The sequence below is a fragment of the Phoenix dactylifera genome, chromosome 14 (assembly GCF_009389715.1).
Source record: "Phoenix dactylifera cultivar Barhee BC4 chromosome 14, palm_55x_up_171113_PBpolish2nd_filt_p, whole genome shotgun sequence".
Lineage (NCBI taxonomy): Eukaryota > Viridiplantae > Streptophyta > Magnoliopsida > Arecales > Arecaceae > Phoenix > Phoenix dactylifera.
This window is the reverse complement of record NC_052405.1, coordinates 21,974,715-22,000,752: the sequence shown is the minus strand read 5'-3', so window position 1 is coordinate 22,000,752 and position 26,038 is coordinate 21,974,715. Positions and strand designations below refer to the sequence as shown.

The 26,038-nt window shown below is 40.1% G+C and overlaps 1 non-coding gene across 1 annotated transcript; it reads left to right on the top strand.

The window, feature by feature from the left end:
* The first annotated feature begins 3,435 nt into the window (after positions 1 to 3,435).
* Positions 3,436 to 3,544, top strand: LOC120113203. The gene has a single exon (XR_005515005.1). It is a non-coding gene; the product is annotated as a small nucleolar RNA R71 (small nucleolar RNA).
* The last annotated feature ends 22,494 nt before the right edge of the window (positions 3,545 to 26,038 follow it).

The following is a 26,038-nucleotide window of genomic DNA, read 5'->3' as shown; positions in this document are numbered from 1 at the left end:
CCGGCATCCGGCTTGTAACAAGAAATTTACAATATCTGCATACCATGGTATACTAGAAGTGCAAACAACTGCTCTTCAGGGAATGAGTCCTTGATGGAAAACTGTGCACTGATCATGAAAAACTAATCGTGATAAATGGTCAGCAACCACATTCTACTCCTTTTTTATCTTTGATAGTGATGTCAATTCTTGGAGTAGAAGTATCCATCGTATAAGCGGGTTTGGCCTCTTTCTTATCCAACAATATTTTAGTGCGCATGGTCCGTGAAGAAACAATGGAGCACCAAGGATATAAGAGCGAATTTATCTAGGCAAATACTACTGCAAGCAATTCCTTCTCGGTGGTAGGTAATTCATTTGAGCATCGTTAAGGTTTGCTTGCATAGTAAATGACATATGCTATTATCCTTGCGTTGTCCTAGACAGCTCCTATTGCATAGTCGCTAGCGTCGCACATAATCTCAAAGGTAATGACCATCGGGTGTCGACGATGGTGCAGTGCTGAGATGACTTAACTTCTCGATGCATCTTGGCAGTTTCAGTCCAATTGACGGTTATCAAGGATAGGAGATTACATAATGGTCGAGATATACACTAAAGTCCTTGATGAACTCCTATAAATCCGGCGTGACCCAAAAATGATCTAACATCTCTAACCGTCTGGTGCAGTAGCTAGCAATAAATCAGTCTTAGCTCTATCTACTTCCATGCCCTTCGATGAAACAATATGTCCTAGAACAATTCCCTTTGGCACCATGAAGTGGCATTTCCCAATTCAGTATCAATTCTTTCCATACATCGAGCTAAGACAGCTTGTAAATGTGACAGGCAATCATCAAATGTGTCGCCAAAACGGAGAAGTCGTCCATGAACACTTCCAAAAATTCTCATTCATGTCTTCAAAGATGCTGAGCATGCATCTTGGAATGTTGCAGGTGCATTACACAACCCGAATGGCATTCGTCGGAAAGCAAATGTGCCAAAGGACAAGTGAAGTAGTCTTCTCTTGATCTTCTGGTGAAATTTCAATTTGATAATATCCCGATAGCCATCGAGAAAATATAGAAATCATGCCCTGCAACCTCTCCAATACTTGGTCTAGGAAGGGTAGAGGAAAGTGATCCTTTCGTGTGACCAATTCAGCTTTCGGTAGTCACAACATGCGCCAACTCGTCGGACCGAGTTGGAACTAGTTCACCTTGTTCATTTCTACTACGTCAAACCCGATTTCTTAGGAACGACTTGAGTAGGGTTACCCACTTGCTGTCGGAATTGGGTAAATAATACCCACGTCAACAACTTGAGGACTTCTGCCTTAACCACTCTCATCGTAGGATTCACCTTCGTTGCATTTGCCTTGTGGTTTGGCATTGTCTCCAATATATCCGGTGCGTGCAAACTAAGGGGCTAATCCCTTCAAGTCGGCATAGACACCCTAAGGCTCCTTATGATTTTTAGAAACCAAGTAATTTTCTTTCTTGGATAGATCAAGTCCAGACGAGATAATACAGGAAAAGTATCTTCGGGTCCAGAAAAGCATACTTAAGTTCCTTGGTAAGGGTTTCAATTCGAGCTTGGGTGCTTGCTCATGGGATGGTTCATTTTCACCTCTCGAGGCGACAATCTCTCAATTCTCCTTCTTTTGGTCTCCACCCATTGACATCTTGATATCTAGATTTCCACAATAGGTGTGACTGACAATCATCATCATGGTTCCATTAGGACACCAATCAATTAAGCTATCATTGAATGGGTCGTTAATTGCTTTAGCTAACAAATAATCTTCTGCGATGGGTTTCAACCCAATCAACCTCCTTACTCTCTTCGAAATTGGGTGTTTGCACACATTAAAAAGTTCAGTTCTAAGGTCATATACCGAAAGAAAGCTCATGACGCCATTCCTACAATTAATCAATGCATAGAAGTTGCAAGAACGGACGTCCTAAAATGACCGGAATCTAAGACTGTGAGTTCGAAGCCGGATGTGTTCCAATACAATAAAATCGACAGAAAGTAGAATTGTCTACTTGACTATACATCCTCGATAATCCCCTTGGAATTTTACTGACCTGTCAGCTAATTGCAAAGTGACGGAGGTTGGCTTCACTCACCTAAACCAAGTGCTCATAGACAGAATATGGCAACAAATTCACACTCGCCCTAAATCTAACAATGCCGCTTATCCTAAAGTGCCTATGATGCATGAATGGTTGGGCAACCTGATCTTTATATTTAGGGAGAATGTTGTGCTGCAAATAGCACTCACATTTAGTTAAAAATGCCTTCTTCTAACATTTAATCGCGCTTACAGTACACAAGTCCTTCAAAAATTTGGCATATGAGGGTACTTGTTTGATTGCATCAAGAAGAGGTATGTTGATTTTACTTGCTTAAAAAGCTCAAGAATTCAGAATTAGGTTCGAGCTTTTGCAACGGCTTTAACCGTGTGGAAAAGGTGGAGAAAAGGACATTCAACTTTCTGGTAGAAGTTGGGACCTCAACTTCTTCTTTGTCCCTTTCATCGACTTTGGGAGCATCAGAATTAGAAGTGACTCTGCGGTCTCAATGGGACGGTTTGATCAATGACTTTCCCATTACGCAAAGTCATGATGCTCTTTGCATGCTCTGTATGCGAACTAGAAGGAGCCGTATTATTACTACCGTGCATTTGTGGGTTAGGTTGGGGTTGAGCTGGAAGCTTACCCTTCTCTTGGGTACTTAGGACGGTAGTCAACATTGACAATTGGTTCCTTATGTCTTCAAAATTTCGAGTATTTTGAGCATTGATATTAGCTTGACCTTGTAGAAAAGTTTGTATGATTGCAAGGTATCCTCATATTTGGCTTTTGAGAAGGTGGTGGTGCATAAGTAGGATGTGCAGGTGGAGGAGCTGAATGGTGTGACTGTTGAGGATGATCGTTTCTCCACCTAAAGTTTGGATGATTCTTCCAACCAGGGTTATAGGTATTCGAGTATGGATCGTTATAAGGCTTTTGGTAGGAGTTCATAGCATTTGCTTGATCGTGCAAGACTTCTTTGAATGCCGGTATGGTGGGACAATCTGTAGTAGTATGACCCGACATATCGCAGATACCACAACACTCGTTTCTAAGCTCTATAGGTCTTGACAGGCTCAATCTTCCTAAGCTCAATTTCTTCTACCTTCCTAGTGAGGGCTGCCATTTTAGCATGAAGATCATCTCTCAGTTCTGAGGTTGTAAAGGCCTCCCTGTACAGAGCTAGTAGGCTTAGGCAAAGACTTTTGTTTCTATCCCCGTTATCCCAAAGTTGGGCAGTCTCAGCAAGGGGAATCCAAATACTCCCAGCTTCATCAGGATGTTTTTCTAAAAATCTACCATTACCATGGTCTCTACGAACTGTTTCAACTGTGGAGATAAACCTTCATAAAAGAACTAATGGTTCTCCAAGTTTCGAATCCCGTGATGAGGGCATGAGAGAAGAAGGTCTTTAAATCTTTCCCAACATTCATAAAATGTTTCATTATCTTTTTGTTGGAAATTGCTGATATGTCTTTTCAAAAAGTTGGTCCTTTGTGTGGGAAAGAACTTCTTTAAAATTCTCTCTGCATATCTTGCCAAGTCTTATTGATCTAGGTCGCAAAGAGTTTAGCCATGTTTTGGCCTTATCCTTTAGAGAGAAAAGGAACAATGTCAGCTTGAGGACATCCTCGGTGACGTTTGGCACTCCTAAATGTAATGCTCAATTCTTCAAACTTTTAAATGAAGATACGGACTCTCCGATTCTAACCCGTGAAACTTGGGCAGCAATTGAATTACCCCTCGATTTTGATGTCAAAATGTCCCACATTATCAGAAAAATTATGCATGAAGGCTGACTAGTCTAGCCGGTTGTAGGTATTGTCTTAGAGTCATAACATGGGGGTTCACGTTCTCGATCGTGGTGCACCCACCGCATCTTCATTTAGATCAGTCATCTCACAAGGTGTGAGATATTGCGAAGGAATTTCAGGGGTATGTCCTAAGGGATGATCTAAAGTTGTACGACTTAATCGACCAGGTATCGTCCTATTCCACTTTAACATGCAAAATATTTCCCTCTCTTTTTTTCTTTGTTTTTTAAAAATATAAGCACCAACTAAAGATACCCTAAAACAACACCCTAAAACAAAAATCTATTCACAATCAAAATGCAACAAAACTTTATACCTCAATTTCTAATGTTTTTCTTAAATTTCTAGACACCTCCTAACTGGTTTGAAGAGGAACCTAAGCCTCCAATCCGGTCTAATGAACCGAGTTGACCAGGTAAGCTCCCAAGTAAGTGGAGGGGTCACGATGCATTCGCAAAGGTCCCACTTAAAACCCACTTGCCTCGAACAGATGAACTGTCTCCCTTATAGGGACAAAAGCTTGCCTAGACATCAACTAAGCCACAGAGCGAAATTGGTGCAACTTTCGGTGGTCTTCGTCCTATTGAGCTCAATGTCCTTAGGGGCCAACGTCTAGTTGATTTTAGTTAAGTTTAGGATATTTATGCACTGGGGTGATTTTTGGGCTAAGGACGAGTGATGAAATCCCGACCTTATCTTTTTAAATGGGTTCAGCCTTAGAATATTTTATGCTGATGCCTTATACTATATGCAACAATCAAGAGATTTTTTTTTAATGTTTTATGACATGACATTAAATTTCATTGAATAGGTGATCCAGCAAATTATTTATTATTTTTTAATTTTATGAGTTGAAGTCTGAAATTTGAAATTTGAAATTTAAAATTTTTAAAATTTTAGGTTTTCCCTCTTTTTTCTAATTTTGAATGATCATACTTGATCTTTTCTTAAAGTTATTTTTTTTTTTCAATTTTCAATTATCAACAAGGGTTAATAAGATATGAAACAATAAATTCTTATTCTAAAAAAAATTAAATGCAGAAAATTCAAAGAAGAAAGCAGCAAGGTTTCGTATTAATCTGATGGTCTTAAAAATGTCAAAATGTCAATCAGACCGTTCAGATTATCGAACAATATGTCTTGCACTAGCTACCAAATTTGAGTTAAATCAGACGGCTATTTCTATGATATCAGAGTTTGATGCAGACTATGCAGGGAATTTAAAAATAGTAGTAAAGATTTAATTTTTTTTTTAAAAGAAAAAATACTAACTACTAAGGTAAAAATTAAATCTAAAATTATACTAATAACTCAGCCGTTCCCCGGCAACGGGCGCCAAAAACTTGGTGCTTTCGAAAAATTGCTCTCCCAAGTGCAGGAGAATCGCACAAGTAATAAACTCGGCAAGTCGAGGTTGATTCCTCAGGAACGATCTATAGATTATTAGCGTAATTTTTAGATGTAATGTTTCAGTTGATTTTCAAAATTTAAAAGCAGAGGATTAATAAATAATTAAACAAAGTTCAAGAATATAGAGAAGGCTAGGGATCCGGAATCTTCCTTAATAATATTACTTTCAATAAATAACTCGGCGATTCTTGATTAAAGATTAATAAGATAGAGTAGTTCTAATCATGGAGTATACAATCTGAAAAACATGAATTCAACATCTAAGTATTTATCGTGCCGGTTACGTCTACGACAAATCAAAATCGAAACAATCCATGCATCAATATATATATAAACATAAAAGATCTATCAATAAATAAATATTCAAGAATTCAAAACATACCGATAGATATAAAACAATTAGATTAAAAGATTAGAGTATACTTGATGAAAGCAATATGACAAGGATTCATCCATCACCCTTTGCCAAAGAAGTTAGCTTTCCATTACAACAATCACCTCTTTTATATTTTTTCTTTTCCTTTTCGGAAACAGGGCATACCCTGTTTCCCTCTTCTCTTTTTTTTTCTTTCACTGCAGCAGCCCCGGCTCCTCTGTTTTTCCCTTCCCGTCTGAGAGCCCCTGGCAGTCGAGAAGGCCCTCTTCATATAGATCGCCCCCAGAGCCCATGGACAAGCTAGGATTCCCCTGATCGCGCGTGGAGGAGGAGGTGACAACGGAGCGGATCCGGCGCTGATGGGTGCGACGCTTCACGGGATGCTGGGGTCTTCGGCTCGGGGCGGTCGCTGTGGAGGAGATTGCGGGATGATCACGGCAGATTGCTCGCGGTCTGATGCTGGTCCGGCGCGTGAGGCAAGCTCGTGGAAGAAGAGGAGGCAGATGGCTGGGAGATTCAAATGGATGAGAGCTGCGGCAGGATTTTCGGATGCTGGGATCCTGGGACGCTGCTCACGGACAGCTGTAGGCGGGATCATATGCTGAAGAACGAAGATGGAGGAAGCTGGGAGGCGTGTGAAACGGGCGGAAGAAGGGGCGTTGATCGGGATGCTGGAGATGGAAATGGTTGCATCGCTGGAGGAGGCGGATTGAGCGGACGGGATGACTGGGATGCTCGGGCTCGGGCGGATGCTGTGGTGGAGGCGGTGGATCGCACGGACGGCTGAAGAATAAGAGCTTTGATCACGGAAGAATTGCTTCGCGTGTGGAGGAAGCGGTCGGACGCGTGGGAAACGCTGACTCACTTGCGGGAAGATGGGTTGGATGCGGGCTCCATCAAAATGAGATGCACAAATTACTAAAAATTGGTTGCAGTGAATTGGACGGCTAACTCAACCTTCTTCTAGCGTGCAACTGGGATTGACCCATACAGTTGGCTAGTCACCTGCGGTGATGCATCTTTTTGGACCTATTGCGTATTTTTTTCTTTGATTTACGATCACCTGCACCCCACAAAATATAATATTAATGCAACACTTTTATCATTATTTATTAACAATAATATTAATTTAAGCTGCGTGTAGATCGCACTTTTGTGCTCTCATCAATACCTCTTGAGCTACTTCACATGGACCTTTTTGGACCAACTAGGACCACAAGTCTTGGTGGAAATAAGTATGGTCTTGTCATAGTAGATGATTTTTCTAGATACACATGGGTCATATTTTTAGCTCATAAAGATGAAGCATTTTCAGTATTTAAGAAATTCCATAAGAAGTAACAAACGCAAAAAATACTTTAGTTATAGCTATTAGGAGTGATCATGGAACGGAATTTTGAAAATCATCTATTTGAAAAATTTTATAGTAAAAAGGGAATAACTCATAATTTTTCTGCACCTAGGACTCCACAACAAAATGAAGTGGTGGAAAGAAAGAATAGAACCCTAGAGGAGATGGCTAGGACCATGTTGTGTGAAAGTGATCTCCCAAAGTATTTTTGGGGTAAAGCTATTAACACATCATGTTATATTCTAAATAGAGTTCTATTGAGACCAATTATAATGAAAACACCTTATGAACTTTGGAGAGATAGAAAGCCCAAGTAAACTACTTTCATGTTTTTGGTTGTAGGTGTTTCATTCATAATAATGGCAAAGATAACTTAGGTAAATTTGATTCCAAATCTGATGAAGGTATCTTTTTGGGGATATTCTACATCAAGTAAGGCATATAGAGTCTTCAACAAAAGAACCCTTGTTATTGAAGAATCAATTTATGTTATTTTTGATGAGTCTAATGATGCTTCCTCTAGCAAGAGAGTAGTTTTTGATGATGATGCAGGGATACTTGAAGAAAAGATGGATGACATGACCTTACAAGAGGATGAACCGAAGCAAATTGAAGAGACTTCAACAAGCCAAGAGGTAATTGCTGAACATGGGCTTACAAAGGCTTGGAGGTATGCTCACGGTCATCCTAAAGAGTTAATCTTAGATGATCCATCTCAACCTGTTAGAACTAGAGCCTCTTTTAGAAACTTAAATAATCATATTGCATTTGTTTCACATTTAGAACATAAAAATATTGAAGAAACTGAAAGTGATGTAAATTGGATAAATGCTATGCAAGAGGAACTTAACCAATTTACAAGAAACAAAGTATGAAACTTAGTTGAAAGATCCTCTGAATACTCAATAATTGGAACTAAATGGGTGTACAAAAATAAACTTGATGAAAATGGAGTTATGGTTAGGAAGAAGGCTAGACTAGTAGCAAAGGGCTATAATCAAGAAGAAGGTATAGATTTTGATGAAATCTTTGCTCCTGTGGCTAGACTTGAGGCAATTAGATTGTTACTAGCATTTGCATGTTTTAAAGATTTCAAATTATTTCAAATGGATGTAAAAAGTGCTTTCTTGAATGGGTATATTAATGAGGAGGTTTATGTAGAACAACCTCCTGATTTTGAAAATCATCAATACCCCAACCATGTTTACAAATTAAATAAAGCACTTTATGGTCTAAAACAAGCCCCTAGAAAATGGTATGAAAGACTTAGCAAATTTTTATTAGATCATAAATTTTCTAGAGGGAATATTGATACAACCTTGTTTTTGAAAAAGGAAAACAAAGATATGTTAGTAGTGTTAGATGTATGCCCTAGAAGCCAATTTGGCTGACACATTGTTGATTCTAGGGACATAATTTTGTACTTGACTATTTATTATTGAATAAATAAAAGGCATCTTTTTCATTCATATTGTTTATGTGTCTATGAATCGTCCAAGAAATTAATAAGATGATGATACATATTCTCAAGAGTTGAGAATTTGAGCCATGTATCATTGGTGATTAATTTCTAAATGCTCCTGATCAAAGGATCATCACGAGGACGGTGATCGATCCGATTAGTGCACAGATCACTCTCCTTCTGGATGGACGAGACTTGAGTCCACAGTGTAGGGACACTGAAGTGATAGTGCAGGTGCTTGTTAGAGAACAAGGGTACTGAGCGTGACCAATACAAGAAGTCACTTGGATGTCTATCCACTCGTCAGTGACTTGCTTGATGTTGCAGTAGTGTGACTGGTCCTTTGACCTGCGGCGCTTCGGCTACTCACAGTGAGGTTATTGTAGTTTGACTGCACACATACATGGTCTCTAGCCATATGGGTCCATGCAGTGTAGATTGGCTGCAGTAAGTTCACTGTAGGAGTAGGGTATGCACCTATATGGAATCTATCGACCTTGATAGATAAGGAGAGATCCTATGTGATTTATAAGACTGAGTTCGTAAGACCTCGGCCGGGGCAGTATGCACAGTGGAGAAAGAGTTTTTCACTATCGAATTCGAGTCGAATAAATCTTGACATATGACAGACGATGGGGTTTGACGAGTTGTCCATGACCTCCGTCCTGTAGGGATCCACGATAGTAGGACTGTATCACATGTTAACTGCACCTAGAGGTTCATCATTCCATTCTGCTGGGTAGCCACTACATGCTGCTAGGTGTCACTGGTGGATGGTGGGACTCATAGGGATTATCTTGATGATCGATAAACCCTAATGAGTTGAGTTGGAATCGTTCCAACCCATTGAAAGGAGTTTTCAATGATATAGTGATAGAGATCACAATATATCTCACTACCAGTCAGAATAGAACCTATGGGGTCACACACACTAGAAGTATTGACCGATCCGATGGTTGAAATCGTGATTAGGAATCACAAGAAATCAATTTGATTGATAAGAAGTTGAAGAAGGAAAAAGGAATTAATTAATTGGACTTGAAACAAGAATCCTACTTCGGGTAGGATAACTAGAGTTCTAATTGGATTAGGACTGGGATTCCTACTTGGAATAGGATTTCTCAATCCTAATGAGATTAGGAGTTTTGAATTAAAAATTGGATTCCTACTTGGAGTAGGATTCCTAGAAATCCTAATTGGATTAGGACTTCGGATTCAAGTAGAGTCCTAATTGGATCAGGACTAAAATTAAACAAATCCTAATTGGATTAGGATTCCTTAAGTCCAAATTAATTATTAATCTAATGAATCAACATGACTCCTAATTGGATTAGGATTGAAGAGTTCAATTGAGTCATGGTTCATTCAAGTCCTAATTGGATTAGGACTAGTATAGATTGAACCCAATTTGGCCAATCCTAATTAGATTAGGATTAAACCATGAGAGAGGCACCTAATCCTCTTTGGAAGAGGATTAGGTTAACCAAGTAAGAGGGGCATCAGCCCCTCTCATCTTGGATGGTGCGGATTGAAGGAGAGAGAGGGGCCGGCGCACCCCCCCTTTCTTTCTTTGGAAAACCATCTAGGGCTCCTACTTTGGAGGAGCCCTTGATGGCTATAAGAAGCACCATGAGGCCGGCGCCCTAGGTATTGGAGCCATCCTCCTCTTGCTGCCGCCACCCTCCCCTCTCCTCTCTTGGTTCAGCCGCAAGCAAAGGAAGAGCAAGGTCCAAGCATTGGCGTCTTCCTTTTCCTCCAATCCTTCTTCCAACGCAGGGAAAAGAAAGAAGGCTGCAGAAGTTGTGTTCTTCTTCCTTGAGTTCCTTTCTTCTTCTTCCTCCTCTCAAGCACTTTCAAGAGTTGAAAGAAAGAGAAGAGATCAGCCATCAAAGGAGTCTTTGCAAGGGAGCTAGCACCCCGGGAAGACAAGAAAGCTTTGATCGGTTCTCTACTTCGTGTGGATACCCGTAGAGGCCGGACGTTTGAACGGCTTCAAACGAACCCTCTTCCAAAACCACGAATTCAGATTCGCGGTGATCATCTACCCGCGCAAGGTGAAGATTTGATCTTCCTATTAGTTCTAAAAGTTTTAATTCTTACCTAATTACGAAAGGTCTCGAAACAAGCGTTCATGCGATGAACGTCGAACCCGTGCATGCCGATTCCGCTGCCATCTGAAAATTTTTTGAAATATCAGCGGCATGGGCGGGTTCCCAACAGTGGTATCAGAGCCTAGGCTTCGTAGATTAAGGTAAGAATTAAATATCTAAAGGCATATTAGATCTGAAAATTAAATGATCATGCATGCTGAAAAATTCTGCATGCAGATTTTTCAGGGGTGCTGATTTTTACATGCTGATTTTTATGTGATAAAAAGATGATTCTAATTGCATTGTTAATGGGATTACAAAGTTTAGAATCATGATTAGCATGATCAGCGACCTATGTCATGATATAATCAGTTAAGTTTCAGATCTGAAAATTATAATTGTAGCATACGGTGATGATCATAGGATTCAACCCCTTTTGGTATCAAATGTAATGACCTGCGATGTGATCTGCGATGTCATGTAATTTTTCAGATGCTTGCATGCATCTTATTTGATGTTTTGAGAGGCCTGCGTGCCTCCTAAAAGGAGATGTAAATTATTTTTATTTTTATTTTACATCTGGTTGTATTTCTGTGATGTGATGTACATCAACGATCAAGTTGAAGCAAAGGCATGAGATGAAAGGTGATCTAAGCGGTTGATGGCGATGGGATCAAGAGTTGATCAAGGATCGAATCAAGGAAGCTTGGATCCAATTCAAGAGTTGAAGACCACTTGATCGATTGATGTGCATGTGCTTGTAATACGACCTAATTAGAATCCATGATCATCACCTAGTTAAAGTTTAGCTTTACTTATTGCCGCGATTATAACTGCCTGCAATGCGCCGTTTGCATGTGATGTGAATGAGAGTCGGGTAGATAGGTCTACATGTGATGTAGCAAACCCAATTGAGACCTAAATCAAAACCTCCTCAATCAAGCCGAGAGTGAACCGACATGAGCAAGTCATATTAGATTAATTGATCTAATTGGTGTCTAGGAAAGCATGAAAGGTGGTTACTTAATTAGGACCTTACTCTCTGAGTAAGGGGAGCCTCCCACCTGCTTACCTGGCCAATTGTTCGATTACCTCTTATGAAAGGCTCAAGTTGCAAACACTAAGACCTGATTAACCAATATTAAGTCAATAGGTCTTCCACTGTAGTAGAGCTGCTAAGGCCTTTCTGATGTTGACTTGTCTCGGCTGGACACAGTGGTCAAGTTGCATTGGGGGGCTGGACCTCTCTATAGACATGAGATGTTGTAGGGTAAAGGTGGGGTTGGGCACCAATAACTGTTAGGTGAGGACCCAATGACGACTTTATTCCTACGGTTATACGGTGGGTCTGACTTAACTAAGAAATGAGACCAATAACTGTTAGGTGAGGTCTTCATGGCTTAGAGACCAAGTTGCACTGCAACATGCTTGAGAAGCATTGTACAAGAGTTGTACACTCATCCATCTATGTGTCACCAATAACTGTTAGGTGAGGTGGCATGTAAATTGGTGGGACCGCAGTACCCACTAGAAATCCTAGTCGTGTGGGATTTCCGTTTTCCTACCAGGGGAGTGTGAGGAATTCGAGAAAATAGTGGGAGTCACATTTGTTCTAAAAGACCTTAGGACAGATTAGGATCAAGTACAAAAGTCTAACTAGAATCTTTACTCTCTGCAGATACAATGTCGGCTTCAAACCCTTTGACCCGTATTCTTGAGACCAACCGACTGACCGGAACCAATTACAAGGACTGGCTTAGAAATCTCAAAATAGTTTTGGACTGTGAGAAGATAGGCTATATACTTGATTCAGATATCCCCACATTACCAGCACGTCCCACTGATGTTCAGCGTGAGATGCATAAAAAGTGGTTGGACGATGACATTAGAGTAAAATGCTATATGATGGCATCTATGTCTAATGAACTCCAATGCCAGCATGAAAATATAAAGACTGCTAGGGACATACTGGCACACCTACAAGAGTTGTATGGTGAGCAGAGTCGCACAGCTCGTTTTGAAGTGTCCAAGAGGCTTTTCAAAGCGAAGATGCGCGAAGGGCAGTCTGTCCATGATCACGGTCTGACCATGATCAAGGACCTAGAGGAGCTTGAGAAGCTCGGTATGGACATGCACAAGGAATTGCAAGTGGATTTGATCCTACAGTCACTTCCTGATTCATTTGGTCAGTTTATAGTAAACTACCACATGAATAAGATTGAATGCACTAAGACTGAACTAATCAACATGTTGGTAACTGCTGAGGGAGCCTTGAAAGGTTCAAGGGGCAATGTCCTCGCTGCTGAGTTGACTTCTGGTTCCAAGAGAAAGTCTACTTGGAAGAAAAAGAAGCCTGCTAAGAAGCAGAAGAAAGACAAGAAGCCAAAGAAGGAAGTTCAAAAGAAAAAGGCTAACGACAAAGGAAAATGTTTCCACTGCAATGTCGAAGGCCACTGGAAGAGAAACTGTCCTTCATACCTCGAGAGCCTAAAGAACAAGAAAGGTGACACACCTTCAGAAGGTATAGACTTGCTCATAATTGAAACTAATCTAACGGTTTCTTCTACTTCTAGTTGGGTTATAGATTCTGGTTCTAGTGCTCATTTGTGCACTACCATGCAGGGTCTAAAGGAAAGTAGAAGGCTGGCGGAAGGTGCGGTAACCCTTCGGGTTGGCAACGGGGCAAAAGTTGCTGCTGTGGCTGTGGGCACCTACCATCTGTGACTACCGTCTGGATTTAGTTTAATACTTAGAGACTGCTATTATGTACCTGTTGCTAGCAGAAATTTGATTTCTGTTTCATGTCTAGCACAGGAAGGTCATGTTTTTACATTTGACAAAGACTGCTGTTCTATTTATTTGAGAAATAAAATAGTCGCACGTGGTTTTATGATTGACAGTCTCTACCATTTACATATGGATGTATCTGTGAATGTTACCGAGCAAGATGTGAGTGCCAAAGGATCCAAAAGATCCAGAGATGAGATAAACCAAAGATATTTGTGGCACCTCAGACTTGGCCATATTGGAGAAGATAGAATGAACAAAATGGATAAAGATGGGCTCTTAGGCTCATTGACTTTCGAGTCATATCCAGTTTGCGAGTCCTGTCTTCAAGGAAAGATGGCCAGACTACCCTTTGTAGGACATGGGGAGAGGACCACTGAAATACTTACCCTAGTACATACAGATGTGTGTGGCCCATTCGATGTGCTAGCCAGGGGACGTTATTCTTACTCATTACCTTTACCGATGATTATTCACGGTATGGGTATGTGTATCTTATGAGACACAAGTCTGAATCCTTTGAAAAGTTCAAAGAGTTCAAGAATGAAGTAGAAAAACAAACTGGAAAACCTCTTAAGGCTCTTCGATCAGATCGAGGAGGAGAATACCTTAGTGGGGAATTCCGGGACTATCTCAAAGAAAACGGCATAGTCTCACAATGGACACCTCCGGGAACACCTCAACTCAACGGGGTGTCAGAGAGGAGAAATCGGACCCTATTGGATATGGTCAGGTCCATGATGAGCTTCACTGATTTACCTATGTTCCTTTGGGGAGATGCCTTACTCACAGCGATTTATTTATTGAATAGAGTTCCCTCTAAATCCGTTCCTACCACACCGTATGAGATATGGCATGGTAAGAAACCAAGTCTGGGTCATCTCAAGATTTGGGGATGTCCGGCCCACGTCAAGCGACTACAGGCGGACAAGTTAGAGGCTAGGACCATAAGTGCTCGTTTTATAGGATATCCTAAAGAGTCATTAGGATACAATTTTTACGTCTCAGAGGATCACAATGTGTTTGTGAGCCGTCATGCCATCTTCTTGGAAAATCAGTTTATCCTTGATAGAGGCAGTGGGAGGAAAATTGAGCTTGAAGAGAAAGTCTCTGAAAAGCAACGAGTCATGGATCCTATAGAACCTATTCATAAGGAGCCAGTACACGATGTCCCTCAACCACCTCGTAGATCTAGTAGAGTCTCCCATCCTCCCGATAGATACTTAGGTATACTTGAAGAGGATACTGAGGAAATGTTCCTAGTGGGAGATAGGGATCACATACAGGATCCCAAAACATACAACGAGGCGATATCTGATATCGATTCCGAGAAATGGCTGGAAGCTATGAAGTCAGAGATAGACTCCATGCATTCCAACCAAGTCTGGACCTTAGTAGATCCACCAGAAGGTATTGTACCTATTGGATGTAAATGGATCTACAAAAGGAAGATAGGTTCGGATGGAGAGGTAGATACCTATAAGGCAAGGCTTGTGGCGAAAGGGTATAGTCAGCGCGAAGGCATTGACTATCAGGAGACCTTTTCACCTGTAGCCATGCTAAAATCCATCCGAACATTGCTTGCCATTGCAGCATTTCATGATTATGAAATCTGGCAGATGGATGTGAAAACAGCTTTCCTGAATGGATATCTTGATGAAGATATCTATATGGAACAGCCTTTGGGTTTCACTTCCAGTGATGGAGATCACAAGGTCTGCAAGCTGCAAAGATCCATCTATGGACTAAAGCAAGCCTCTCGGAGTTGGAACACTCGTTTCGATGATGCAATCAAAACGTTTGATTTCATCAAAAACGAGGAGGAACCATGTGTTTATAAAAAGGTTAGTGGGAGTGCTGTCGTTTTTCTCGTACTGTACGTAGATGACATTCTCCTGATTGGGAATGATATTCCCATGCTAACCTCGGTCAAGGTCTGGTTGTCAAAAGAATTCTCCATGAAAGACCTTGGGGAAGCATCCTATATTTTGGGAATAAAGGTCTATAGAGATAGATCTAAAAGGATGCTTGGCCTGTCACAGAAAATGTACATAGAGGAGGTGCTGAAGAGGTTCAGCATGGAAAACTCCAAGAGGGGTCTCTTACCCCTAAGGCATGGAATTCATCTCTCCAAGAAGATGTGCCCCAACACATCTGAGGAGATTCAACGCATGAGCAAGATTCCTTATGCATCGGCAATAGGAAGCCTCATGTATGCCATGCTATGTACACGACCTGATATAGCTCTTGCTGTGAGTGTCACAAGCAGATATCAGTCGAATCCAGGTGAAGAACACTGGACAGCTGTGAAGAATATTCTTAAGTACTTGAGAAGAACTAAAGATTTATTCTTGGTTTTTGGAGGATCATCAGAGTTAAAGGTAGAAGGGTACACAGATTCAGACTTCATGACTGATGTCGATGACAGGAAGTCAACATCTGGATACGTGTTCTTGTGCAATGGTGGTACGGTGAATTGGAAGAGTTCTAAACAACCGATCATTGCTGATTCGACTATGGAAGCCGAATACATCGCCGCCTCTGAAGCTGCTAAGGAAGGCTTCTGGTTCAAGAAATTCATTGCAGAGCTGGATGTGATGACATCAGATGCCATAACACTCTACTGCGATAACAATGGCGCCATAGCCCTTGCTAAGGAGCCAAGGTCTCATCAGAAGTCTAAGCATATAGAGCGGCGCTTTCACCTCATACGCGACTATGTGGAGAAGAAATATGTAGAGGTGCAGAGAGTAGACTCCGCGGATAACGTGGCAGACCCTTTCACTAAGCAGCTGAGTCAGCAAAAGACTGAAGCCCACCTTGAGAAGATGGGCCTAAGATATATGACCAATTGGCTTTAGTGCAAGTGGGAGATTGTTAGATGTATGCCCTAGAAGCCAATTTGGCTGACACATTGTTGATTCTAGGGACATAATTTTGTACTTGACTATTTATTATTGAATAAATAAAAGGCATCTTTTTCATTCATATTGTTTATGTGCCTATGAATCGTCCAAGAAATTAATAAGATGATGATACATATTCTCAAGAGTTGAGAATTTGAGCCATGTATCATTGGTGATTAATTTCTAAATGCTCCTGATCAAAGGATCATCACGAGGACGGTGATCGATCCGATCAGTGCACAGATCACTCTCCTTCTGGATGGACGAGACTTGAGTCCACAGTGTAGGGACACTGAAGTGATAGTGCAGGTGCTTGTTAGAGAACAAGGGTACTGAGCGTGACCAATACAAGAAGTCACTTGGATGTCTATCCACTCGTCAGTGACTTGCTTGATGTTGCAGTAGTGTGACTGGTCCTTTGACCTGCGGCGCTTCGGCTACTCACAGTGAGGTTATTGTAGTTTGACTGCACACATACATGGTCTCTAGCCATATGGGTCCATGCAGTGTAGATTGGCTGCAGTAAGTTCACTGTAGGAGTAGGGTATGCACCTATATGGAATCTATCGACCTTGATAGATAAGGAGAGATCCTATGTGATTTATAAGACTGAGTTCGTAAGACCTCGGCCGGGGCAGTATGCACAGTGGAGAAAGAGTTTTTCACTATCGAACTCGAGTCGAATAAATCTTGACATATGACAGACGATGGGGTTTGACGAGTTGTCCATGACCTCCGTCCTGTAGGGATCCACGATAGTAGGACTGTATCACATGTTAACTGTACCTAGAGGTTCATCATTCCATTCTGCTGGGTAGCCACTACATGCTGCTAGGTGTCACTGGTGGATGGTGGGACTCATAGGGATTATCTTGATGATCGATAAACCCTAATGAGTTGAGTTGGAATCGTTCCAACCCATTGAAAGGAGTTTTCAATGATATAGTGATAGAGATCACAATATATCTCACTACCAGTCAGAATAGAACCTATGGGGTCACACACACTAGAAGTATTGACCGATCCGATGGTTGAAATCGTGATTAGGAATCACAAGAAATCAATTTGATTGATAAGAAGTTGAAGAAGGAAAAAGGAATTAATTAATTAGACTTGAAACAAGAATCCTACTTCGGGTAGGATAACTAGAGTTCTAATTGGATTAGGACTGGGATTCCTACTTGGAATAGGATTCCTCAATCCTAATGAGATTAGGAGTTTTGAATTAAAAATTGGATTCCTACTTGGAGTAGGATTCCTAGAAATCCTAATTGGATTAGGACTTCGGATTCAAGTAGAGTCCTAATTGGATCAGGACTAAAATTAAACAAATCCTAATTGGATTAGGATTCCTTAAGTCCAAATTAATTATTAATCTAATGAATCAACATGACTCCTAATTGGATTAGGATTGAAGAGTTCAATTGAGTCATGGTTCATTCAAGTCCTAATTGGATTAGGACTAGTATAGATTGAACCCAATTTGGCCAATCCTAATTAGATTAGGATTAAACCATGAGAGAGGCACCTAATCCTCTTTGGAAGAGGATTAGGTTAACCAAGTAAGAGGGGCATCAGCCCCTCTCATCTTGGATGGTGCGGATTGAAGGAGAGAGAGGGGCCGGTGCACCCCCCCTTTCTTTCTTTGGAAAACCATCTAGGGCTCCTACTTTGGAGGAGCCCTTGATGGCTATAAGAAGCACCATGAGGCCGGCGCCCTAGGTATTGGAGCCATCCTCCTCTTGCTGCCGCCACCCTCCCCTCTCCTCTGTTGGTTCAGCCGCAAGCAAAGGAAGAGCAAGGTCCAAGCGTTGGCGTCTTCCTCTTCCTCCAATCCTTCTTCCAACGCAGGGAAAAGAAAGAAGGCTGCAGAAGCTGTGTTCTTCTTCCTTGAGTTCCTTTCTTCTTCTTCCTCCTCTCAAGCACTTTCAAGAGTTGAAAGAAAGAGAAGAGATCAGCCATCAAAGGAGTCTTTGCAAGGGAGCTAGCACCCCGGGAAGACAAGAAAGCTTTGATCGGTTCTCTACTTCGTGTGGATACCCGTAGAGGCCGGACGTTTGAACGGCTTCAAACGAACCCTCTTCCAAAACCACGAATTCAGATTCGCGGTGATCATCTACCCGCGCAAGGTGAAGATTTGATCTTCCTATTAGTTCTAAAAGTTTTAATTCTTACCTAATTACGAAAGGTCTCGAAACAAGCGTTCATGCGATGAACGTCGAACCCGTGCATGCCGATTCCGCTGCCATCTGAAAATTTTTTGAAATATCAGCGGCATGGGCGGGTTCCCAACAAGTAGTGCAGATTTATGTAGATGATATTATTTTTGGTGCTACTAACAATCGTCTTTGCGAAAAATTTGCTGAATTAATGCAGAGTGAATTTGAGATGAGCATGACGGAAGAATTGAACTACTTTCTCAGACTTCAAATCAAACAATCTAAGGAAGGAATTTTCATCAATCAAGCTAAGTACATCAAGAAAATGCTAAAGAAATTTGATATGGATGGAAACAAGTTAATTGGCACTCCCATGAGCTCATCATGCAAACTAGACAAAGATGAATCAGGTAAGTCAGTAGATCAAAAGCTGTATAGAGGTATGATCGGATCGTTATTATATCTTACAGCAAGTAGACCTGATATCATGTTTAGTGTATGCATGTGTGCTAGATATCAATCTAATCCTAAGGAATCACACCTAATTGCAGTTAAAAGAATCTTTAAGTATCTAATAGAAACAAAAGACATAGGGTTATGGTACTCTAAAGAATCAAGCATAGACTTATTAGGGTACACTGATTCTGACTTTGCTGGTTGTAAACTTGATAGAAAAAGCACCAGCGGGTCATGTCAATTTTTAGAAGAAAACAAAACTCGGTTGCACTATCTACGGCAGAAGCCGAATATGTTGCTGCCGGAAGTTGTTGTGCTCAAATTTTATGGATCAAGCAACAACTTGAAGATTATGGCATTAAATAAGATAAGATTCTCATAAATTGTGATAATACAAGTGCCATAAATCTAACTAAAAATCCAATTCAGCACTCAAGAACTAAACATATTGAGATAAGACATCACTTCATAAGAGATCATGTGTTAAATGGTGATGTGATGCTTGAATTTGTTTGTACTGATGATCAACTTGCTAACATCTTTACAAAACCATTAAGTGAAGATCGATTTTGTGTTCTTAGAAGAGGTTTAGGAGTAATTGATCCATTTCTTTGATTCTTGTCTCTCATTCATAGATCTTGATCATTAAGTTATATTTGATATAGTATTCCACGTTTATGATCATCAAATCATTCTTTAAGATCTAAATATTACTACCTCTCTCTCCTTTGGCATAGTTCTAACTTAGATTTTGGTGTGTGCCAGAGCTCGAGTCGACTCGAATATTTCTAAGAGTCGACTCGTAGAGGAGTCGACTCGAATGATTCTGAGAGTCGACTCGTGGTCGAGTCGACTCGCGAACTTACTGGAGTCGACTCGAGGTCGGAAATCCGTCTTTTAACCCTAAATAAAATGATTTTTCCCAATCTTTCTTTTCGACCGTCACTGTTCCAAAACCCTCGAGTCGTCTCCCCCGATCGTCTCCGCCCTATTTCTCCCTTTCTCCTTCAGTTTTTCCTCCCTTTTCACGTCTCTCTGTCCTAGGGTAGGTCAAGATGCCTAGAAAAGTCGTTGTCCCTAGCCGGAAGAGACCCCTTGCAGCGAGCGGCGCCGAGAGACGGTCCAAGGCGCGGAATGAACCGGTGAGGTCACCACCTCCGGTTCCCTCTCAGCCTAGGTCGTTCCCTCGCGTTCGTGCGCCGGGAGGGTCGTCTCTGTTAGCCTAGATGCACAAATATAATTAAATATTTCTAATATTCAAAAATAATAAATAAGAAGAATAAACTAGCAAATAACTAACTTGACAATATAATAATAAAATGAAGAAAGAGAGAGAAGATGGCCTGTGGATCGAAGCACGCTGATGCGCTGTCCCAGGAAAGTTTATGCCCCCAAGCACGGGTCTGCTGGCACAGATCTCCTAGAGATACGACGACCCAATACAGAACCACGTCTTCCCCGTCAGTACGCCTCCAGGGAAGAAAGAAGAGCACGTTCACGCTTGCAGATAGCTCAAAAGAAACTTAGAAAAATTATGAGGAGAAGAAAAATTTTCTTTATTTCTTTTCTCCCCAATGATCCCTAAAGCCTTTTTTTATCTAGACTCTTGGAATAGGGAGAAGAGAAAATTTTGATTGTTCTTTGAAATGATCCCTAGAGCCCTTTATATAGGCTCAGGCACGTCAAAAGAAGAAGATTCCCCTTCCGCGGATTGATGACGTGTCTTCTTGTGCTCCTTTGATTCTTCGGCTTATTGTATCTTGGTCGTTCATGCTTCCTTCATTCTTCGAGGGGCCTTTCCATGTTTTCTCCTGCGTTGGATACATGACACTTGTCATGGTTTGCTTTCATTAGAAATTCTTCCATGTTTGCTCCCTTGCTTGTGCACGGATGCTTGCCACTTGGCCGTTAACCAATTTTGGTTTTCAAATTTTAAATTATTTGATTTAATTCAACAATCCCCCACATAAATTAAATATTTAAAAAATTTAAAATCAAAATAAAATTAAAAAAAAAATCAAAATAAAATACTGAGTATCTTATATTATGTAATAGGTGTAGGTACCTTTCGGTTTGAACCTTCACTTAGTGACAATTGATTACCTCTGTAGAGCCAAGGTGGACTATGCCTTGAACCTTGGTCCATGGCTCAGATTTCATCAACAGCACACATAATATAGCGTGAACATGCTCGAAGCGGGTTTGCGCTTTACGGCCATGCGCAGGTATCTCTTCATGTGTGTTATTAGGGAACAGCCCACTTCCCACAATCGCGGCCTCACGACTACACGCATATAGGTGAATCCTGAAAAAGGGTACGAGCAAGTAGGTACCCTGCCTCATGGGTCTCGGATTCATTAAGAGTAAAAACTCAACCTAACCCTTGCTTTTTATGAGCACTGTTGCCCTAGGGATGGGAAAAATAAATAGTGCTCCTCATTAGTCACCTATCTAGCTTGTTTCTACCCATTGAACCTTTTCAGGTTGGGTTACCACCGTGGTGACTTTACTTATGGGCTTAGCCCCATCCCCCTCGACAACTCTAGAACCACTGTTCTAGACAATCCTTTGGTAAGCTGATCAGCTAGATTCCTTTCGGATCTTACAAAATTTAGTGCAATCAAGTTATTCTTTAATTTGTATCTCAATGATTTATGGCGCACTTTCAAGTGCCTATTCATTTTCACATTTGCATTTTCTTGATTGCATTTATCTATAGCAGATCTGCAGTCACAATGAATAGATATAGAAGGTAATGGTGAAGTCTCAATAGGCAAATCTATCAGTAGATCTCTAAGCCACTCGGCTTCAATGCTAGTGGTATCTAGGGCAATCATTTCAGATTCCATGGTGCTCTTAGCCACTACAGTTTGTTTGATAGACTTCCATGATACAACTGCACCTCCTAAAAGAAAGACAAAACCAGTGGTGGATTTGGTGTCAACTGTATCACTGATCCAGTTGGCATCACTATAGCCTTCCAGAACAGCAGGATAACCACAATAGTGTAATCCTAGAAATATGGTACCCTTAAGGTACCTGAGAATTCTTTCTAGAGCAGTCCAATGATCATTATTAGGATTGTGAGTATATCTACTTAGTCGGTTCACAGAGTATGCAATATCAGGTCTGGTATAATTTGCAAGAAATCCTAAAGAACCAATGATCTGGGCATACAAGCTTTGATTGACTGGATCACCTAAGTTTTTCTTTAGATGAAGAGATGGATTATAGGGAGTAGATACAGGATGACAATCAGAGTAGTGAAACTTTTTAAGAATTTTCTCCACATAGTGGCTTTGGGACAAAGTTATTCCATTTTCATTCCTTATGATTTTAGTATTAAGGATTAGGTCAGCTTGTCCTAAATCTTTCATGTCAAATTTTAGAGATAAAAATTGTTTTACTTCATTAATAATTTCTAAGTCTGATCCAAAAATTAGGATATCATCTACATATAAACATAAAATTATAATTTTGTTATTCTTCTTTTTATAATATACACATTCATCTGTGTTATTAATTTTAAATCTATTAGTTAGAATTATTTCATCAAATTTAAAGTGCCATTGTTTGGGGGCTTGTTTTAGACCATAAAGAGATCTAATCAACCTACATACCTTTTTCTCTTGACCTGGGACAATGAAACCTTCGGGTTGGTTCATGTAGATCTCTTCATCTAGGTCCCCATTCAAGAAAGCAGTTTTAACATCCATTTGATGTATAACCAGCTTATGAATGGAAGCCAAGGCAACAAGAATCCAAGTAGTAGTGATTCTAGCTACAGGGGCATAAACATCAAAGAAGTCAATCCCAGATTTTTGAGTAAAACCTTTGGCTACTAACCTAGCCTTATATTTGTCTATAGTTCCATCTGGCCTAAGTTTCTTCTTAAAGATCCATTTACACCCTATGGGTTTACTTCCTGGGGGTAGGTCTCCCAATTCCCAAGTATAGTTTTGGATTATAGATTGCATTTCATTATCTATTGCTTCTTTCCAGAAGGGGGCATCTAGAGATTTCAAGGCATCCTCTAAAGAAGTAGGAGAGTCTTCTATTAGGAATGTGTAGTAGTCTTCTCCAAAGTTCTTTTCAACTCTAGTTCTTTTACTTCTTCTAGGTTCAGTTTCTTCTTCTTCTTCTCTAAATCTGGTTCTGCTAGAACTAGTCCCTAAGTTATTATTGGTATTTATTTGATCATTTATCCTTGTTTTAAAAGGAAATATACTTTCAAAGTAGATTGCATCTCTTGCTTCCATTATAGTGTTGTTATTAATTTTATTTATTTGAGAGTTAAACACTAAAAATCTATTAGCATTACTCTCAATTGCATATCCTATAAATATTGCATCTATTATTTTGGGTCCAATTTTTTTTCTTTTATTTTCTGGAATTTTTACTTTAGCTAAGCACCCCCACACTTTTAAATATTTTAAGTTATGTTTTCTATGTTTCCAGATTTCATATGGAGTTTTATTATTATGTTTGAATGGAATTCTATTCAAGATATAAGATGCAGTTACTAGTGCTTCCCCCCAAAGATTTTCTGGTGCACCTGAACTAATTAACATAGAGTTAACCATATCCATTAAGGTTCTATTCTTTCTCTCAGCTACTCCATTAGATTGGGGTGAATAAGGAGCTGTCACTTCATGAATTATCCCATGTTCTTCACAGAACTGGGTCAGCTCAAAAGAGGTATATTCACCTCCTCTATCAGACCTTAAGAGGTAATCTTTTTATCTAGTTGGTTTTCAGCCTCTGCTTTATAGACTTTGAATTTATTTAAGACCTTATTTTTAGCTTTGATAAGATAGAGGTGACAGTATCTAGAAAAGTCATCTATGAAAGTTACAAAATATTTGTTTCCACCCCTTGAGGTTCTCCCTGAGTCACATACATCACTATGTATGAGTTCAAGGAGATCAGAATCTCTACTTACAGAGTGAAAGGGTTTTTTTAGGTAATTTGGCCTCTACACATATCTCACATTTATCATTATTCTTAATTTCTGATTTTGGGATTAAATTCAAGTGCATTAATCTTTTAATTGAACTATAGTTTACATGTCCCAGCCTACTATGCCAGACAACAGGAGAGTCAATATGAAGAACAATAGAATTTTCATTCATAGATGGAATAATTACATTGAGTTTAAACAATCCATCACAAAGAAAACCTTTTCCGATGAAAGAGACACCATGGGTTACAACAACTTTATTTGATTCAAAAACAATTCGGTATCCTTGCTGGACAAGCAAGGATCCACTAACTAGATTTCTACGGATGTCTGGAACGTGGTGCACGCCTTGCAGAGTAAGGATCTTCCCAGAGGTAAGTGTCAGATCCACTCGTCCCGCTCCAAGCACGCGCGCCACAGCATTATTACCCATGGTCACAGTTCCTCTACATGAGATCTGATAAGATGAAAATCAGGAGCGATCAGAACAAACATGTATACTAGCTCCGGTATCAATCCACCAGTCAAGTGCTAATTGTGTCATGTTAACTTCAGGTATGAAGGAAACAGACCTGATAGCAGTCTCAAAGGAGTTAGCCCCGCAGGTCACCATGTTGGCCTGGGCACCAGAAGTGGTAGGACCCTTACTTCTAGGTTGACGAGGAGTAGTGATCTTGTAGAAGCATTGGTTGGCCATATGGTTGGTCCGACCACAGACAAAACAGCAACGAACAGATTCTCCTTCTTTCTCTTTCTTTTGGTTCTGAGAGAAGTTGGGTTTTCTGTTGTTGGGCTGAAAGGAGTTCCTATGGTTGAATGATTTCTTCTTGAAGGACTTGTTGTGGTTGGGACGGAAAAAATGATTCTGATTTTTGGATTTGGGCTTGGATTCAACATTGTTGACTTTGGGCAAAGGATTGGAGGAGTGAGATTTTTCTCTAAGGCGATGTTGTTCTTCAATCCTAATAGAATTTAGGACTTGGGTTAGAGACAGATCACCTTGGTTGTGGCTCAAAGTCTTGGCAAAGTCTGACCAGGTAGAGAGAAGTTTGTCTATAATACAGGCAACTTGGAAAGACTCATCTAAGTGGGTTCCATTTGCCTGGAGTTGAAGAATCAATGTTTCATATTCATGAATTTGATCATTCATAGATTTGGAATCAACAAATTTAAACTTGCTAAAGTCAGAAGCTTTGAATCTCTTTACCCCGGCATCATCAAGTCCATATTTATTTTCTAAGGTATCCCAGAGATCTTTGGCACTCTTAGCTATATAATAAATATCATAAAGCCTATCAGAAAGGGCTCCTAGAATTCTATGAAGACAGTGGTAGTTGGTTTCTTCTGGAGTCCTAGTGGAGGATGCATCATCAGAAGGAGCAAGGTTTGGGTTGTTGCGAGTAGAAGGTCGTGAAGCAGATGGGTTAGACCCACCAATGGCGGAGATCAAGCCTAAGGTGGTGAGCCAGAACCGCATTTGATTCTGCCACCTTCTAAAGTTTTGACCATCAAATTTTTCAAGTTTAGCACTAAGATTTTCAGATGCGTGGGAAGCCATTAGTTTGTAGCTTAACACAATTTTGACACATGTGGAAATGAGAAGGTTTATGTCAAATTATTGCACTGATATTTAATTTGAACTTTAGATGTCTAATTGAAAAATCCAAAGAATAACAGCCAGATCAGCTCCAGATCGGTGGTGGAGCACTTGGCTCACTTAAGTACCAGCCTTTCTTAGGCACGTATGCCTTTTTGACAAGCTTTTCTTAGACACCATTATTCAATAGATAATTTCACTAGATATCGTTCAATTTTATCCTAAGTGCAATATTAAGCTAGCTCCTATGAATTAACCAATTTCCGAATTTCCGTTTGAATGGAATCTGGAAATTACTCCGTAAGGAGTCCAAATGGAGGTATTAATAAACCTCTTGGAGGTTAAGCAATCTAATATTTTGCTTGAAAAATTAAGTACTAAAGTAAAGCTAGCATAAATGTGTAACAGCTAAAATAGAACAATTTATAATTATGCAGCAAAATATTTAATAAATATTGCAATCTAAAATCTAGTGCTAACCGTACATAAACTTTCCTGGATTGTTAGCCTAGATGCACAAATATAATTAAATATTTCTAATATTCAAAAATAATAAATAAGAAGAATAAACTAGCAAATAACTAACTTGACAATATAATAATAAAATGAAGAA